At 40.9% G+C, this 13,127-nt stretch overlaps 1 protein-coding gene and 1 long non-coding RNA gene across 2 annotated transcripts in view; one reads left to right on the forward strand and one right to left on the reverse strand.

Annotated features, from left to right (window-relative positions):
* The window catches only part of Sorcs3 (sortilin related VPS10 domain containing receptor 3), a 609,591-nt gene that overhangs the window by 386,545 nt on the left and 209,919 nt on the right, over positions 1–13,127 (reverse strand). The window lies entirely within an intron of this gene.
* On the forward strand, positions 9,372–12,956 carry LOC121139395. The gene is made up of 3 exons (XR_005876357.1): positions 9,372–9,670; positions 10,573–10,728; positions 12,200–12,956. It is a non-coding gene; the product is annotated as an uncharacterized LOC121139395 (long non-coding RNA).

The following is a 13,127-nucleotide window of genomic DNA, read 5'->3' on the forward strand; positions in this document are numbered from 1 at the left end:
TGATAATTTTATAAATGTTAACTGATTAAATTAGCATCAACATTTAACATGGTAGACCCAATTTTTATGTCTCATGTTGAAGATAAGAAGAGCCAAGCTAAGAGAAGTTATTCCAAATCACGTATTTATTAAAGGCACACAGTGGAGTTGTAAGCAACTCTTGTAAAAAGTAAAGTGCAAACAATAGTGTGTCCTCTATGATAGCAACCTGGATCCAATGCATATTAGGAAATAAAAAAAGGATGGAACTTTCCCCTTGATTGTCCAAATGTTCTTGATTTGGTGACCTACACCAGTTACCTCATATTCAGGTTTACTCAGCATCTCTTGCAGGCAGAGTACTGTTTGAATTTGTTCTTTGAAGAACACATAGTTGAATTTTTTTGTTTGTTATGCTTTTTATTCTTTTTTATTTTATTTTCCAGTTTAAATTTAGATAAGAAACAAGGTTGCTTCACAAGTCAGTTCCAGGTCCCTCTCCCTTTCCCTCCCCTCCTCCTGTGCCCTTCCCACAAACCTCCCCCCCCGTTATCCCCTCATTCCCCCAGGGAGGGTGAGGCCCTCCATGGGGTGTCCATAGTCTGTCATTTCATATAGGGCAGGGCCTAGACCCTTCCCCAAGAGTTCAGGGTGAGAGTGCACCTCACATTGTTCTATGGGAGTCCAAAGTCCGTGTGTATACTTGGGATGGGTACTGATCTGCTGTCCAAGGCTCAATAGATTACCTAGGCCTCCTCACTGACACCCAGATTCAGGGGGTCTGGATCAGTCCCATGCTGGATTCCCAGGCTGATGCCTGGGATTCAAGAGTTAACCTTTGTCTGGTCAGCTGTTTCTGGGGGTTAAACCAGCCCAGTCTTAATCCCTTTGATCATCAGTCCTCCCTCTCTGTTACTGGCTTTCTTGAGTTCAGCTCAGTACTTAACCAAGGGAGTCTGCCTCTTCTTCGATCAGCCACTAAATGAAGTTTCTGTTTCCCAGACTCTCTGGCCATAGGATTGTAGGCTGGCACTCCCCAGATCTAGGTCTAAAATCCATATATGAGAGAGTACATGCCATGTTTCTCTTTTTGTGACTGGGTTACCTCACTCAGGATGGTTTCTTCTAGTGTCATCCATTTGCCTACGAATCTCATGATTCCATTATTTTTTTCTGCTGAATAGTACTCCATTGTGTAGATGTACCACATTTTCTCTATCCACTCTTCGGTTGAGGGACATCTAGGTTGCTTTCAAGTTCTGGCTATTACAAATAAAGCTGCTATGAGCACAGTGGAACAGACATCTTTGTTGTATGAATGGGCATCTTTTGGATATATGCCTAAGAGTGGAGTTGCTGGGTCTTGTGGTAGGTTTATTCCCATTTTTCTGAGGAATCTCCATACTGATTTCCAAAGTGGCTGAACCAGGTGGCACTCCCACCAGCAATGGAGGAGTGTCCCCCTTTCACCACATCCTCTCCAGCATAAATTGTCATTGGTGTTTTTGATTTTAGCCATTTTGACAGGAGTGAGATGGTATCTCAGAGTTGTTTTGATTTGCATTTCCTGGATGGCTAAGGATGTTGAGCAATTTCTCAAGTGCCTCTCAGCCATTTTAGACTCCTCTATTGAAAACTCTCTATTTAGTTCTGCAGCCCACTTTTTAATTGGGTCCTTTGATGTTTTGGAAACTTGCTTCTTGAGTTCTTTGTAAATTTTGGAGACCAACCCTCTGTCAGATGTGGGATTAGTGAATATTTTTTCCCATTCTGTGGGCTGCCTTTTTGTCTTGCTGACTGTGTCCTTTGCCTTACAGAAGCTTCTCAGTTTCAGTAGGTCCCATTTATTAATTGTTGATCTCACTGTCTGTGCTACTGGTGTTATGTTCAGGAAGCTGTCTCCTGTACCAATTCGTTCAAGGGTACCACCCACTTTCTCTTCTAAGAGGTTCAGTGTGGCTGGATTTATGTTGAGGTCTTTGATCCATTTGGACTTAAGTTTTGTGGATGGCGATAAACATGGATAGTTGAATTTTTATTTGTTTGTTTGTTTGTTTCAAGTGAGATAAAATATTTGACTTAACTTGAGAGCAAGGTCATATTGAGAAAATGGAAGAAACTATGTACTCAGAAACAAAAATTTAGAAAACTAAAAATATGAGAAAAATTGGACACACATGAGAATGAGATTTGATAGGGGAATTTCCAAATTCAAGTTAGCATAGGCCAGGTGGTGCAAAATGATGCGCCCAAGACTACTAGCAGTGCTGGCAAAGGATCACAAAAGGGAGCTGAAGACTACGAAGCCACCCACTGAGGATGTCTTCTAGTACTGATGGAGAAGTCAACAATTAGTATAGCAGAGAACATGATCAGGAGAGAGCTGTAAGCCTGAGACATAGGAAGGAACTTAGCAAGATACACTTGAAGGGAGATACTACAACCTCAAGACACAGCAACAGGCAGTTTGTCCTCCATCGTGTCACCATCATGGAGCCAGATACAGGCATCATTCCCAATTACATTCATGACTTGCTTATATTCATTTAACAAGCAGAACACTGCTTAGGAGTTTTCAGAGTTTCGATATCCTGACATTTTGGCACACTAGTCATCCTACCAAATAAGGACATGTAGATGACAACACCAGAAAAATGCTTCTTTCAATATAAAAATAGTCCACAGCAAGGCTGGGCGGTAGTGGCACACGCCTTTAATTCCAGCACTCGGGAGGCAGATGCAGGTGGATCTCTGTGAGTTCAAGACCAGCCTGATTTACAAGAGCTAGTTCCAGGATAGAGTCCAAAGCAACAGAGAAACCTGGTCTCGAAACAAAAAAAACAAAAAACAAAAAAAAAGTTCAGGGCAGCAGATATTCTAACTGTTGATAAGAATGGCAATGTGGACCCCCTGTAAGCACACAGGCCAATCCAGCCAGGGAAGCAAGTAGACTTATTGCAAACCTTTATCTCTCCTTCTGCTCCTCCAAACAAGATCACCTAGCCTCATCTCTAGCTCTGCCACAGAATGCCTGATGCAGACTTCCCTGACTTCATCTCTAGTGGATCCCAAAGACCTACCCTTCCTACCAACACATTGCATTATTCAACTTCCCAGCTCCAGCAGGGAAAAGAAGGCAAGTGAGGGAGACACCATGTAGCCATCAGAGAGGCAAGATGGGATGTAATAAGCCAAGAGCATCATGGAAAAATATAGACTATTAGAAATGGATTAATTTATAGGTAAAGCTGACCAGTAAGAAACCAGTAAGAATCCTGAGCCATCAGCCAAATAATTTGCATTAATATTAAGCCTTAGGGTTGTTATTTGTGAACTGGCAGGTAGGCAGAACAAGAAACAGCCACAATAGCAGTCCTTATAGAAACTGAATGAGTCCCTTAAAGAAACCTCTAGAAACACAAACAGCAGTGTAAGGAAATGAATAAAACTATTCAAGATCTGAAAGTGAAAATAGAAGCAATAAAGGAAATCCAAACTAAGGGAAATGTGGAAACAAAAAATTAAGGAACTTGTACAGGAACACTAGAGGCAAGCTTCGCCAACAGAAAACATGAGATAGAAGAAATAATCTCAGGCATTAATGACTGGATAGAAGAAATGGATACATCAGTCAAAGAAAATATTAAATCTAACAAAAAAATTCTAGGAAATCAGGGTCACTATGAAAAGACCAAATATAAGAATAATAGGAATAGAGGGAGGAAAAAGAAACACTGATCAAAGGCACATAAAATATTTTCAACAAAATCATAGAAGAAAATTTGCCTAACCTAACTAAGGAAATGGCTATCAAAGTACAAGCGAAAACAATAGAGGGGACCAGAAAAGAAAGCCCACTATGCACAAAATTAATCAAAACATTAAATGTATAGAACAATGAAGAATATTAAAAGCTGCAAGAAAAATAAAAAGAGCAAGTAAGATAAAAAGACAGCCTTATTAGAATTACACCTGACTTCTCAGTAGAGATTCTAAAAGCAGGAAGGACCTGGATAGATAGATGTGGTGGATACTCCAAGAGACCACAAATGGCAATTCAAACTACTATGCTCAGCAAAACTTTCAATCACCATAGATGGAGAAAATATGACATTCTACTCCACAAGAAAACCAAATTTAAGCAATATGGACATGCGTGTGTGCATGCATGTGGTGTGTGTGTGTGTGTGTATCCCTACAGATGATGTTAGTGGGTAAACTCAAACCTAAAGAGGTTAACTGTATCCAAAAACAAAAACCCACAGGGAATAAATAATCCCAGGTCAGCAGAAACAAAAGAAGGGAAACACATACATACCACCAAAACCAACAACAAAAGAGCAGGAATCAACGATCACTACTCAATAATAATAATATCTCTCAACATCAATGGTCTCAACTCCCCCAATAAAAATTCACACACTAAGAGAATGTATGTACAGACAGGATCCATCCTCCTGTGTCATCCAGGAAACACACCTTAACATGCAAGACAGGCATCATCTCAGGGTAAAAGGTTGAAAATAGATATTCAAGAAAATGGACCTAAGAAACAAAGTGATGTAACCATTTTAAAACCTGACAAAATAAACTTCAAACCAAAATTAATCAGAAGATAGCAAAGGGTACTACATACTCAAAGGGAAAATACACTTGGAAGACATTTCTAATCTTATACCTCAAACACAAGAACACCCAAGTTTATAAAAGAAATATATAGCTTAAATCACATATTGATCCTCACACTCAGATAGTTTTTGTGATAGACAAGTCTCATACTAATAGTGAGAGATTTAAGTATCCCACTCTCGCCAATAAACAGGTCAGATAAAAACTAAATAGAGAAATGCTGGCGATAACTAAAGTTATAAACTAAGTAGACTTAACAGAAATCTGCAAAACATTTCACTCTAACACAAAAGAAGAGACCTTCTTTTCAGAACTTCATGGAACTTTTTCCAAAAATTACCACATACTCAGATACAAAGGGAGCCTCAACAGAATCAAGAAAACCAAAACAACTCTCCGAATCCTATCTGACCATCAGGGATTAAAGATGAATAGCAACAAGAGAAAGAACTGAAAGCCTACAAACTCATGGGAAAGGAACAGCTCTGCACTGAATGAAAAATGGGTCAAGAAAAAAAATTGCAGACTTTCTAGAACTGAATGAAAATAAGTATACAACATACCAAAACTTCCGGAAACAATGAAGGCTGTTCTAGGTAGAAAGTTCATATCACTGTCTACATAAAAAATTGGAAATATCTCGTGCTAACAACTTAAGAGCACACTTGAAAGCTCCACAACAACAAGAATAAGCACAACAAAAAGGATCAGACAAGAAATAATCAATAAAATTAAAACAACAAAAACAAAACAAAGCAATACAATCAGTGAAACAAAGAATCAGGCCTTTGAGAAAATTAGTGAGACTGACAAACACTCATTCAAATTAACTAAAAGGTGGAGAAAAGATATATAATTTAACAAAACTTAGAAATGAAAAAAGGAAGCACAACAGACAACTGGGAAATCCAGAGAATCATAAGGACATACTTTAAAACCTTGTATCCCACCAAATTAGAGAATTTAAGAGAAATGGATAATTTTCTCAATATATACTACTTACCAAAGTTTAAAAAAAAGATTATTTAAGCAATTAAAACAGACCTATAACCCCGAGTAAAATAAAAGCAGTCATTAAAACTCCCTCTCTCTCTCAAAAAAAAAAAAAAAAAAAAGCCTAGGGTCAGATGGTTTTAGCACAGAATTCTACCAGACTTTCAAAGAAGAGTTAATGCCAATGCACCTCAAATTATTCCACAAAATAGAAACAGAAAAAAATTACCTAATTCATTTTACAATGCCTCAAAACACATAAAGACCCAACAGAAAAGAAAATCACAGGCCAATATCTCTTATGAACATAGATGCTAAAATACTTGTAAACCTGAGTCCAAGAACACACCCAAAAGACGACCCACCATGATCAAGTAGGCCTCGTCCCACATATGGTTCAGCATATGTAAACTGATAAATATATTCTACCATACAAACAATGTGAAAGAAAATAAAAACCGCATGACCATCTCATTAGAGGCAGAAGAGGTGATAAAATCTAACACCCTTTCATTATAAAAGTCCCAGAGAGATTGGAATTCAAGCACATACCTCACCATAATACCAGTTTACAGAAAGCCCATAACCAACACGAATTTAAATGGAGAGAAAATCAAAGTAATTTCACTAAAATTAGGAACAAGACAAGGTTGTCTACTCTCTCCATACCTATTCAATATAGTACTTTAAGTTCTAGCTAGAGCAATAAAATAACAAAAGGACAAGGGGATACAAATTGGTAAAGAAGAAGTCAAAGTATCTTTTGGGGGGGGACAAATGATATAATAGTATATAAACATGACCCTAAAACTTCCTCCAGGGAACTCCAAGAGCTGACAAAATCTTTTAACAAAGTAGCTGGATACATAATTAATTCACAAAAGTCACAAGTATACTCTTATGCATAAACCACAGATTGAGAAGAAATCAGGAAAATGACACCTTTCACAAAACGGTCTCAAATAATATAATATCTTGGGGTGTATCTAACCAGGCAAGCTAAAAGATTTTATGATAAAACTTCAAGTCATTGAAGAAAGAAATCGAAGAATCCTGAAACTGGAAAGATTCCCCATGCTCCTGAGTCAGCAGGGTTAACATAGTAAAACGTGTCACTCTACAAAAAGCAATCTGTAGATTTTGTAACCAAAATTCCACAGATCTTGAAAGAATAATTTCAGCTTCATATGGATACACAAAAGCCCAGGATAGCAAAAAAATCCTAAATAATAAAAGAACTGCAAGAGGCATCACCATTTCAAATTGTACTACATAAAGAGCTATAGCAATAAAAACAGGACAATATTGGCACAAAACAGACTCCTTGATCAATGGAATCAAATCAAAGACAAAGCTATAGATCCACACACCTATGGGCACCTGATTTTTGATAAGGAGACCAGAAACACATGCTGGAAAAAGAAGTAACCAAATGAAGCTTCGAGTACCAGGATTGGGTTGCATCTAGTTGAGTTGTTGGTCAATGGTGCCACAATGGAATCCCCAAACAACTCAGGCTGTTGCCAATACTATAGTTTGTAGTTTGTGCCCCCAAACTGACTACAAGCTCCCACTGCTGAAGGCAATGCCTATACAACTCATTGAACATGGAGTTGTCAAACTGGTGCATACATAGAGTCTCACTCCTAAGTTTCAGTGTCTTTGGTATACAGTATGTACTCTGTATGCTACCAGAATAGAAAGGCTAACATCAAACCAAACACAAATCCTTTGATCTACAATGGAGCACTGTCTGCAAGATATGCTAGGGCCAATAGTGTCACAAAGCTAGTAGGAGTAACCATCCAATACCTGATTTGACTTAAAGCCAACTCCATGAGATGGAACCCATACTCAACAGTGTTTAAGTAACCAAGTACCTGAGATCAGATAGCCCAGGGACCTAGAGTAAAACCATATAATATTGGTCTCAAAAATGAAAAAAAATGTGATAAAGTGATTCCTAGTGATATTTAACCTTATATACTCATAGATCAGTGCCTTGTTCAGCTATTATTAGAGGAGCTTCCTCCTGTAGGAGACAGAAACAATTATCAAAACCAACAGTCAGACATTACACAGAGAGGGAGAAACATTGGAATATGCAACCTCCCCTCAGAGCTCAACGAACCCCTCAAAGGTGGAGCTAGAAAGAGTAAAAGAGACAGAGGGCATGGAGGACAGCAAGAGACAAGGGCTCTAAATCAGCATGAGGAAAGGTCACATGAACTCACAGAGACTGAGGCCTCCTGCACAGGGACTGCAGGGGTCTGCACCAGATCCTCTACCTACACATAACAGCTTCCAGTTTAGGACTTTTATGGGGTTCCTGAAGGTGTGAATGAGTAGGTCTCTGATTCTCGTGCCTTCTTTTGGGCTCTTTTCCTTCTATTGACTTGTCTTGTCCAACTTCAACGTGATGTCTTTTGTTTTTACCTTATTATACTTTGGTTTGCTATATTTAAAAACGGATGGATGGATGGATGGATGGATGGATGGATGGATGGATGGATGGACGGATGGATGGTTGGATGGAATGAAAACCTAGCTACTAGGGTAAATTTAACAATTGAAATGTTGGGAGGGGAAAATCAGTTTTCTCCAACGGAAAGACACTGGAAATATCACCCACTCTACAGCAGGCCTCATGTTCATATGAGGTTGACCAAATAGACTCCCCAAGTTTTTTGTTTGGTTACAGTTTGGTGTTTTGTTTTGTTTTTGTTTTCTTGTTTTGGGGTGTTTTATTATATCAGGTTTTTGTTTTTTTTAATAAAGAACTTAAAGTTGGGTGAGTAGGGAGAGGAATTGATCTGGAAGAACCTGTAGAAGGGAAAAGAATGAGATCAAAATACACTTAAATTTAGAAACCATTTTAAGTAATAAAAATACAATAAAGAATATCAGCAATTTGTGCTAAAGATGAGATAGCAAATGGAAAACAGAAAAGAAACCCTGCTGAGTGTAAACAACTATTGTTGGTAGACCTGCATGGTTAATATCAAAAACCCACCAAGGACTCTTTAGAAATGCAGCTGATTGTGTCATTTGCCAAAATTTGTCAGAAGGAAAAATCCCCTCCGTCAAACAAAGAGGGTTGACTATAGACTAAGCAAAGACAAGCATCCTGGATTTTCAGCCAGATTAATGGGATTTCTTCGCCTGGCCATCTTCAGGATAAGCTCCCTTAACTGTGAATTTCACCTGGGCAATGCATCCATTTTTTAATGGAAATCAACTGTATTTACATTGCAATAATAACCTGACGAACTTGTTTAATATCAGAAGACTTACTGGAACAGATGAACAGTTTCAGCATGATATCCAGGGGACAGAAATTCAATTAAAACCTGCAAGTAGTGTGGAGAGAGGTAGTTATTGCTCAACACATACCACGGGGTCCTTCGCTGAAGCACAGCTATTAGCTGAACTGGTTGAGAAATTCTGTTTTCCTTTATGGCAATCTGTTAGCTTGTATAAAGTTAAATTAATAAAAGCACCAAGCGGCCTCTGTGGTAGGAGAGCAGAATGAGGCCAAAGGCTAGTTGCATATTTTATAATTATGGATTAAGTACATTATGCCAAGCAAATTAAAGATATGCCACAATTATAATAAAAATGAGAGACTGCTCATCTCCAAACAGTGATTGTGTGACTATCGCATTTGAAGGAGCTAGTGCTCGATGCACCAAAGGCAATTGTTTCTGCCATAAAAGGGGGGGAAGGAAATTGCCTGCCATACGTATATTCCTTCAGCAGGTAGAGCAGCACTTCAGAAGACAGCCATCTGAAAGCTAAAGCGGGCTCTTGGCTGTCTGTGCTATGCTCAGAATAGCCTCCAAGGCTCAAGAGCCATTCCGGATCCCTAAGGGGAGTGCTTCAGTGCGAGGAGGCTGTCAAGCCCATTCATGAACGAGAGGGTTCCAACCAGGAGGAACCTCACCAGCCCACGAAGGAACAGTGAAAACCAAGGTTTTCTTCCGCCCACCGATGCAAAGGGAAGTAAATCTTCAATGAGAAAATCTGCAGTTCACCTCGCCCCCTGCCTTCTGCGTCAGGAGCCTTTGCTGTGAGTTTCTGCTTGCTTTTGCAGACAGGAAACAAAAGTCCTTTGTGGAAAAACGGCCGACATGTTGGCGTGCCACGCTCTCTTCTTTATCTCTTTCTTTGTCCTGTTTTGGCCACATTTGTCATAAATGAGTGCACTCGTGTGTGTGTGTGTGTGTGTGTGTGTGTGTGTGTGTGTGTGTGTGTGCGCGCGCGCGCACGTATTCACATGATTATAAATCTTGCTCGGCAAATGGGATATCAGTCCTTCCAGCCATAAGCTTTCACGCATAGCAAATGATGATGCTTTCAGCACATAACACAATTTCCCTTCTGCCAAGATTTCAGCATATTGTACTGTTCAGAAAACAAACTTTTCAACCCATATTGTTTGCGATGGTGCGTAGGAGTGGGCATGTGCGTGCACATTTGGGCGGGCTCAGGAGCCATACATGAGGAAATGAAGCCAGAGAGGAGAAGCTCATCAAGACCCAGACACCTTATGTCTCACTTTCTTTTCCCGTTGCTGTGATAAAACACTCTGACAAAACCAACCTAAAGGCAAAAGGGTTTCTTCTGGTTCATCGTTCAGCTGCAGAACGCTCAGCCCATCCCGGTTGGGGAGTTCAGGTGCTGGGACTCTGAAGCGGCTGCTCACATCAAGAGGCAGCGAGTGAAGAATACACACGGTTCCTCAGCCCCCTCTCTCCATCTTCGCCAGATAATGATGCTACACACAGTGGGCAGGTCTGCGCACCCATATTCATGTAATAGAGATAATCCCCCACAGGCATGTCCAGAGGCCTCACTTCCTGGGGGATTCTAGATTCCATTGACAATTAACACCAACTCTCATAACCTACAGGAGGGAGTCTTTGAAAGTAGCCCCCTTTACTCCTCTTCGCTTTACATGCTCTATTTCAGGGTCTCCTGCGTTATGACTTGTGCAGTAACCTCATAAAGAAAATTAAGATATTTGAAAGAAGACGAGGAGCAGGAGGGAAGGGGAAAAAAGAGGAGCCTGCATGGGGGTAGTGCCCTGTGAAGCCAAGTTCTCAACTTCCTGAAACAGCATCCCAGGTAACACTGATGTACATTCAAACCAACACTGCCCCTCTTGTCTCTTCCCTTCTGGAAGATTCCAGCACACAGACTCAGATATGCCCAATGGGAGTAGCGTCATACCAGTTCCCTCCAGTTCCTGACAAAGAGGCCAAAGCCCAGGAAGGACAACAGCGAAAGGTCATAGGAGAGATGGTGATGGTACCTTCGCTGATGAATTCTGGTAACTTTAGGGGGCACTGGGCCCCATCCCTCATAGATACCAATGGAGAGTTGCATTACAAGCTCCATGTGACTATTATTGCTACACTAATATTATGTCTTGGGCACAGAGTTTGGAAATAGGATTTGATTGACAGGATGTTAAGTTCGTATGCTTCACTCAGCCAAGCTGCTGGGTACTGGGTTACATTTGGCGTCACAGGGCATAGTAAGAAAAGGAAATAGGGAAGTCACCGTGTCACCCAAAGTATAATTATTCTACTCAGGACTCTAAACAGGAAACAAAGATGTGCACAGGGTAAAACTCGTGACCTCTCAGTGGGCTTTCAGAGGGCTAAACAAGCGGGGCCCACATTCCAAGCCTGTCTATCGTGCTGGGAACTCACTGCTCTCACCTCAGAAGGTTTCCAGGAAGGGCAGCATCAGTACCTCTCCAGAAGGTGTCTCTCTGACAGGCATTCCTCAGACTCAAGGCACAGACATGAGAAGGGATTCCAGCAAGCACCTCAGACAAAAGTGGATCCAGGATTCAGAACCAATTACCACAGCATAACCTCACTCAGATGGGCACGCTAAGAATAATTACCCTCCAGAAGAGAAATGGCTGGTGTAGACGCATTACAGAAGGCTGCATAATTAAATACAGCTGCCAATTCTCATTTATCTTCTGGCAATTTGCATTTGAGGGTCCACCTGGATTGCCAAAGGCCCCCAGGATGGTACACACAGTGAGGCTGGGAACCAGGGAGGTCACAGTTTCTGAAGGAGCAGAATTCTAAGATGCTGTACTCCCCCACAGAGTCCTGGCAATTAAAGTTGCTTAGTGCTGAATTCAGTTTGGAAGGGGCCACACAACTTTGTGTGTCCCCTTATAGAAAACTCTTTCTCCTGACAGCAAATCCCATGTATCCTTTCAGATTTAATTCATAATGAAGTCCTCAGTGAAGCCTTTTCTACACCTTGATTTACTCATCGGCAAAGTAGAGATCATCAGGGTAGTCACCTCCTTGAATTGCTTTGTGCGTTATCAAGTTAATTCAAGTGCAATTTCCAGTGAATGGTACATAGTAGCCTCTCCAGAGATATGAATTATTATCCTATCCTCTGACTGTCTGGGCTCTGGCTGGCTGGCTTTCTCTCCAATGGGTCATATATTCAGGCACACTGTGGTAGCTCATACTCTCGTAAGCATGGAAAACTGCTCTGTCCACTATGATTCCTGTCTCCTCTTCTGTCTTACATTGCTCTGGTCTCTTGGCTCTCCCAGGGCTACATCTTTTGATGTTGGAGACTGCTAGACAACAAAGGAAGGATTCCTTGGACACGGTCATGGCATTCCTCCTTAGAGCACCGAGGCGAAGAGCAGAACGGGAGGACAGGGAAGTGTGGGACAGGCTCAGCTCATCTGAATTTATGTGGGCTATGGGGTCATCCTCAGTGTGGGAGAATGTATTCACCATGGCATGCCTCCCTTTGCTGGGATGGATGCTATCTTCTTAATCTGTGTTCCTGGAGTCATATTAAGGTCAACTCTTATATCATCTGTCCTTTGCTCTTTGTGGTCTACAAGCTCAAGGCAACTTGAACTCTTCCTCTTCCCAGCTTGCTCTCAAAATGATCTCTTATAACTTCTCAAATCAAGGTACCAGGAGATGATAAAAGTTTGGGGTGTGATTGGTTGAGGTAGACAGTACAACAGGTATGTTTTGGGGGGTTGGTTTACTTGTGTGTATGTGTGAGAGAGAGAGAGTGTGTGGGGGGGGAGAGAGCTCACATGCTCACATGTAATAGCATGCATGGAGTTCAGAGGATAAATTTAAGGAACCGCTTCTCTCCTACCTTTACACAGGATGCATGGATCAAATTTAGGTCTCTGACTTGTAAGACTACTAAGCCACCTCTACAGCCCTAAATAACAGTTTTTAATCAGAACAAAAACACTGATTATCACTGGGCTGTGGTGGCACACACCATTAATTCCAGCAATTTGGGAGGCAGAAGAAGGTGGATCTCTGAGCTCAAGGCCAGCCTGGTCTACAAGGTGAGTTCCAGGACAGCCAGGGCTACACTGAGAAACCCTGTCTCAAAAAAATACCAACCAAACAAAAACCCACTAATGATCATAAAGTCATGTGGATTTCATAAAGTCTTGGCAAAGATTCTGGCGCAAGGCAGAACTCGATAAATATTGACGG

Source organism: Mesocricetus auratus, unplaced genomic scaffold (assembly GCF_017639785.1).
Source record: "Mesocricetus auratus isolate SY011 unplaced genomic scaffold, BCM_Maur_2.0 Super-Scaffold_4256, whole genome shotgun sequence".
Lineage (NCBI taxonomy): Eukaryota > Metazoa > Chordata > Mammalia > Rodentia > Cricetidae > Mesocricetus > Mesocricetus auratus.